Below are 7,168 nucleotides of genomic sequence, written 5' to 3' on the forward strand. Positions count from 1 at the left end.
CTGTTTTCCTTTGCTTCTGCATTTTCTCATCTCTCTGATTAAACTTACTGTTTGGCTAAAGTTTTTCCACAGACAAAAGGCAGGCAGAGGACATGGGGGGCGAGGACCATAGGGTCCTGCTCCGTTTCAGTACCAGGTGGCATTTCCACCAGTTTCCACCAGCAATGTGTAAGAGTTCCCGTTGTTCCACATCCTCACCAGCATCGTGAAATTGTCAGGTTTTTAAAATTCGAGCCATTTCAATAGGTGTATAGTGGTATCTGGTTATGGTTTGAATTTCTATTGGCCTAATTATAAGTACTGTTGAGCATCTTTTCATGTGATTATTTGTCATTCACATATATTCTTTGGTGAAGTGTTCTGTTCAAATATTTTGCTAATTTTTTAATTGGGTTATTTTCTTATTATCGTGTTTTGAGAGTTTTAAAAATATAGTCTGGTTACTAGTCTTTTATCAGATTTGTGTTCTGCGAATATTTTCTCCCAGTCTGTGGCTTGTCTTTTTATTTTCATAAGTGTCTATCAAAGAGCAGAAGTTTTGAACTTGGATGAAGTTCATTTTATTATTTTTTTCTTTTATGATTCGCACTTTTGTGTCCTACGAAATATTTCCCTAACACAAAGTATCAAAGACTTTCTTCTTCTGTTTTCTTCTAGAAGTTTTATATTAGCTTTTACATTTAGATCTATAACCCATTTCAAATTGCTATTTGTGTATGGTATGGATTGAGGGTTTGGGGGGGTTGTTTTGGTTTTGTATATAGATGTCCAATAGCCCCATTTGTTGAAAAGACTATCCTTTCTCCAATGAACTGCTATGGCACCTATATCAAAAATCAATTGACATATGTATGGGCCTATATCCGGGTTCTGTTTTCTGTTCTCTTGATCTATCTATCATCCTTTCACCAATAGCACACTGTATTGATTACTATAGTACGTCTTGAAATCAGGTACTACGATTTCAAGAACAATATTGTTCTTTATCAAAATTGTTTTGGCCAATTTAAGTCCTTTGCTTTTCCATATAAATATTAGAATCAGGCTGTCAGTTTCTCAAAGAAGCCTGCTGGGACTTTGATTGGGATTGCACTGAATCTGAATCTGGAGATCTATTTAGGGAGAACCGGCGTCTTGACAGTATTGAGTCTTTCAATCCAGGAACACAGTATATCTCATTTATCTAAGTTTTCTTTGATTTCTCTCTTCAATATATTTTATAGTTTTCAGCTTAGAAATCTTACACATTACTTATCCCTAAGTATTTCATAGTTTTGGTGCTACTGTAAATGGTACCTTTTTAAAAAATTAATTTTCTCTTCCATCTGTGCATTGCTAGCCCACAAAGATTCAATTAAATAAATAACTTGTTGTACAATATATTGACCCTGTAGCCTTCTTTCTTGCTAAACTCACTTGCTAGATCTAATAGTGTCTTTGAAAATTCTTTGGTCTTTTCTATGTGGACCATACTGCCTACAGTTTTAGTTCTTCCTTATCCTTATGTCTTTTATTTCTTTTCTTGGCCTTGTGCTGACTAGGATGTTGACTAGGAGTGATGAAAGCAGACATCCTTGACTTTTCCCCAGACTTTGGGGGAAAGTGTCCAGTCACTCACCATTAAATATAATGTTAGCTGCAGGGTTTTTTTGATGCCCTTTGTTAAGGTGCTAAAGGTCCAATTTATTCCTAATTCGCTGAGAGTTTTTATCATGAATAGGTGCCCAATGATCTTTTTTTTTTTTTTTTTTTTTTTTTTTTTTTTGCGGTACGCGGGCCTCTCACTGTTGTGGCCTCTCCCGTTGCGGAGCACAGGCTCCGGACACGCAGGCTCAGCGGCCATGGCTCACGGGCCCAGCCGCTCCGCGGCATGTGGGATCTTCCCAGACCAGGGCACTAACCCGCGTACCCTGCATCGGCAGGCGGACTCTCAACCACTGCGCTACCAGGGAAGCCCCCATAATGATCTTTTAAGAACTTTCTTATCTACTTAAATCAGCTATTGTTGGTTTCTGTGGCAAAGAAGAGCCCTGACTGATATACCAGCCTTGCAACATTGGGCAAGTTCCTTAAACTCACCTGACCCAGGATCTGAATAAAATCCTGATGATGAAAACTTAAATCCTTTTAATTTTACCACCTAAAGAAAATAGCCATGATAATCTTCAAGGCTGTGCTGCAGAAAAACCTTGAGGTTAATTTATTATCTTTCTCCCACTCCACCCTCAGTAACCTTGCTTATTATATGTAATGATATAACATATGCTCATTGTAAAGCACCTGAACAACTCATTAAAATATAGAGTCAAGGTCACGTGGATGTCTCCGTTCTGAGCTAACCACCATTAACAATCTGGTAATTATCTTTCAAGCCCCTCTTTAGGCTTCTAGATACATATGTGATGTTACGTAAATGAGACAAGAACATACATGCTGTTTTATCGTGGGCATGGGAGTGTTGCCACTTCCCCTCTCATCCCACATCAGAACCACACCCCTCTCCCCGTCTCTCAGCGTTCTTGGATTGACTGGTCTCTGCTGGGCGGTTCTCACACAGGGCCTCTCATCTAGTTGCAATCATACATTCCTCTGCTGGAGCTGTGGTCATCTGAATGCCCATCTGGGCTGGATGTCCAAACTGGCTCACTACTGTGACCTGTGGTTGATGCTACCTGTCAGCTGGGAGCTCAGCTGGGGCTGTTGACTGAGGGCACCTACACGCAGTGCCTCTCGAAGCAAGAACAGGCTGTGAAAAGGAGCATTCCAGGAGCAGGAGTTCCAAAACCCCAGGTAGAACCCGTAAAGCTTCTTATGGCTGAGCTACAGAAGTCCCAGGGCATTACTCTGCCGTATTCCATTGGTCGAGCAAGTCATTAAGTGCAGCCCAGATTCAAAGTGGGGAGGAGTAGACCCTTCCGCCCCGTTTCAATGGGAAGATTAGCAAAGAATTTATGGCCATCTTTAATTTACCACATTTATTAAACAATAAAATATATATTGAGCACCTACAACATGCCAGGTGCTACTGTACGTGCTGGGGATGCAGAGGCAACAAGACAAAGTTCTTGCTCTTCTGGAACTTACTTTCTAGTGTGGGGACACAGACAACAGACAAGCCAGGAAATAAGTAAAGCTAAACAAAAATATTTAAATTAATTAATGGATTAGGTGATATCCCTGTTTCTCTAAAGTCCTGGGAGCTTTTTAAAATTTTATTTATTTATTTATCTATTTTTGGCTGCGTTGGGTCTTCGTTGTTGCACACGGGCCTTCTCTAGTTGCAGCGAGCGGGGGCTACTCTTCATTGCGGTGCGCGGGCTTCTCATTGCGGTGCCTTCTCCTGTTGTGGAGCACGGGCAGTAATTATGGCTCGCGGGCTCTAGAGCGCAGGCTCAGCAGTTGTGGCGCACGGGCTTAGTTGCTCTGTGGCATGTGGGATCTTCCTGGACCAGGGCTCAAACCTGTGTCCCCTGCACTGGTAGGCGGATTCTTAAGCACTGCGCCACTAGGGAAGTCCCAAAGTCCTGGGAGCTTCATCGGTCCTTGGCTGTGGGCACCCTTGCCTTTGTGCCTTGGGCTTCAGGTGTTACTGTTACAGCTCGTATCTTTGGGGGGATAGGCCGTTTCCATCTTAGCCATCTCTGAGGGTTCCACGTAGAGTGACATTCAACAGTGACTGTACAGCAAGGTGGTTAAGAACATGGGGGCTTTGGAGACGGATGTCGTAGGTTCAAATCTCACCTCTGCCAAGCTTCTCATTGTGTGGCCTCAGCAAATAACTGAATTTCCCTGTGCCCCATTTCGCCCATCTGTAAGCTGAGGAACTAGGGCCAGTAAATGAACCTACTTCCTAGAGTTGCCGTGAGAAGTTGCTTGAGAGCCTCTTGTAAAGGTGGCACACAGTAGGTGCTTTATCAGTGTGTGTTGAATGAGCGGACATCTCCTCAGGCCTCTGACTCAGCTCCTCCGCTGCAGGCGCTCCAGCCGCCCACCCACCCACAGCTGACGGGGCTAATGGTGCTTGTTCACACACAGGCTTTAAGTGGTGGTGATGAGCAGGCCCACTGCACCTGTCACTTCAGGACAACTAAGCAGATGTTCCCCTCAGGGACTGTTCGCTCACTAATTAGCTCAGCCCCGGGGAAGGCCTCCGGGTGCTGGCTTAGTCCTCCCATGGCCGAGCTTCACGGTGCAGAGTCTGAGCTCACGGCCACACGAGCCCTTAGCCTCACAGGCTGCAGCTTCCCGGCCTGTGAAACGGGATGCCAGCGCCCCCCGTTCCGGGTGGGGCGGGCTGGTGGCGCGCTGTGGCTCCTGCGCCTGTCCACTCTGTGGTTAAGCCCAGTGGCTTACCTCGTGTGCCTTCCAGCCCCGGCAAGTAGGTTAAGGCCAGCCTGGGAAGATTATTTGCAGGGAATTAGAGCAGGATTAGGACACACTTCTGACTGCTGGCTCAGGTGGCTCATCCGTAGCTGCCATCTGCAAAGGGCTGGTGCTACATTTAGCTGACAGCGAGCACTGACGGGGGGTGGAAAGGGTCTCTTATGGGCTAGAGAAGCCGCTTGAGCAGGGCCCTCGGGACTTGGGGGGTGCTGCCCTGCTCCCCGCTCCCCCTCCGAGGCCCTCTGACCAGCTGCACCAGTTCCGCAGAGGATGGGCGGGGTGGGGGGAGGGGAGCTGGGAACGAGGACACCTGAGTGGGTGCTTGTCCTGTCACTCACTGTGCGACCCGGGTGAGCCACCTTGCCTTTCTGGGCCTCTGTCTCCTCCCCTGTCTGGGCCTATGACCCGTCAGAACTCCCTGCCTCTAATGTTTGAGAGACCATTCAAATCAGAAGGCAGGAGGTTGAGGAGGAAAGATCAGCTGGGGATTCCTAGTGGGTGTGAAGGCGACACCAGCAGAGAAAGGCCGAATTGACACTGACAGGGAGACAGTGAGAATTCAATGTTGAGTGAATGAATAAGGAATGAATGAATGAATGAATGAATGAAATGGTAAATGTGATTGATATATAGGACATTTAAAGAGCAACAGTTTCCTCCCAAGGCTGTGAAAATAATATAACTAAATTTGCTTCTGAGGGCGAATTATATAATCCCCATAAAATGGATAAAATCAGAATTATTCATATACTTAAACAATATGAACAGTAGCCCTTATCGAGCACTTACCAGACATCGTTCTTTGTGTGTTACAACTATAACCTCATTTAGTCCTCACAGTAATATAAAGTAGTTAATATTATAACCCCCAATTTAAAGATGCGGAAACCGAGGCACAGAAATGTCCGAGGCTAACCCTGTAGTCTTGCTTCAGAGCCCTTAGGCAAACATTCCCCAGGTTAGCCTCATAGTAGCTAGAAAGGCTCTTAGGTCAGAGCAAGCCCTGGCCACATGTCCCTGAGGTGTGTACTGTTTACCTGAGACCCGCCTCCATCACCCCTTCCAGATTAAGAGTCCTCCACACTGAGTGGGGTAAGACGTCTGAGCTTCGGACTCCCCAGCTTGTCCAGTTAGAAACCTTCGGGTTCCCCAGTGTCCTGTGCCAGCTCTGCCAGGCACCAGGTCCACAACCCAGCTGCTTGCTGCCTGGAACCGGTCCACAGTGCTCTCTTCCAGTCACCAGCAGGGCTGTGGGGCAGGAGGGTGTCCCCCGACCCTTCCCTGACCCTTCCTGTGCCACACGCAGGCCTGGACTCACTCCAGAGCCCTTACCTCACCGCCAGCAGAACATTTCCTCAGGATGAAAACTCAGGGGCAGGTGCCAGGCTTCCTACAGGATGATCCCATTGACAGACCCCAAATCCTGCACGACGCAGGGGCCTAGAAGTTTGGGAACGAGTTTGTGGGGAGCTCAGGTCCTCAGGCTGGTTCCACTACTTAAAAATGACCTCAAACAGATCACGGCCTTTACTCATTCCTCATAGCCTCATAGTAGCCAGAAAGACTCTTAAGTCAGAGCAAGCCTTGGCTACATGTCCAGGACGCACGCTCCTGGTTGGCAGCAGAGGGCTGGAATATCAGATGAATTTTTTTTCTGTCACAGGCACATGACTTCCAGCCCACACAGTAGCCCACAGAGGTAAATACACCATTTTTCATCAGTTCTAAGACATGCCATTATTTTATAAGCCACTAAGAAGGGGGAAATGCTACTAGTGAAATTTTGACGTGCAAACAATTTTAAGACTCATCCCAATTTCAGAGGCGTTAACATGTGGGAAAATGTGCTTTTCGGAATGAATGAAATATGCTATAATCCTCATTTGAGAGGTCAGAAAACCAGGGCCTTGGTGTCGGTGAACGTATTCAAGGTCACATGGTAAATGAGGACGTGTGGTTTTCAAGACCTGTTCTGACAACAAATCCTGTTTCAGCTATGTGTCCCACTTCTCTGAGAGGTCATGGAAGGAAAGGAAGTGGGAGGGCCAGCCTTGCAGAGACGCACATTGATCAGCAACGCGTTGTTTATGGGATCAAACTTTGCCTCATGCCCCTTCGGGATCCTCTAATTGCAGGGAGCGCAGAGGGTCACAGGAAGACCTGTCCCTGTTCAGGAGGCAGGGCGGGGAAGGGACACTGGAAGGGCAGGCAAGCCCCAGTGAGGGGAGCAAAGAAGGAGGGTGGAGACCCCCAAATCTCAACCCTCCTACTCATCACCTGGGTGGTCCCTGCGCTGACCCCATTAACAGAAGAGGAAACCATTTCTGAGGCAGATCGTCAGCGAGATGGATGTTGAATAACAATGCACTTTGAAAACTGTGAAGCACTAATATTTAATTTCCTAATATTACAAGTGAAATTTAATTTCCTACTATTACAAGTGAAAATACACAAACCCGGGCTGCTGTGCAGTTCCATCTCAGCATGCTATCACCTTCAGAAGAAACCCCAAAATGACTGGAAAGCAATTTAACTCTTTATTTATGCTAGTCTCTTCAAAAATTCCAAAATGGGATTCAACGTCTCTTGTGCTTGTCCTATGTGATACAAGGTGTATCTCTTACAGCATCACCCAGTAGCTGCCTTGAAACTGCATTCAGGCAGTTCAATCTCTCTTCCTCCCTCCCCTTTCTCTCTCCCCAAGAATTCCCAAAACAAAGGACAGAGGGGGAGGGGGGGAGAGAGAGAAAAAGAAAGCCTAGCCCACAATGGCCTTTCTCTTTTC

This window comes from Pseudorca crassidens, chromosome 1 (assembly GCF_039906515.1).
Source record: "Pseudorca crassidens isolate mPseCra1 chromosome 1, mPseCra1.hap1, whole genome shotgun sequence".
NCBI classification, from domain to species: domain Eukaryota; kingdom Metazoa; phylum Chordata; class Mammalia; order Artiodactyla; family Delphinidae; genus Pseudorca; species Pseudorca crassidens.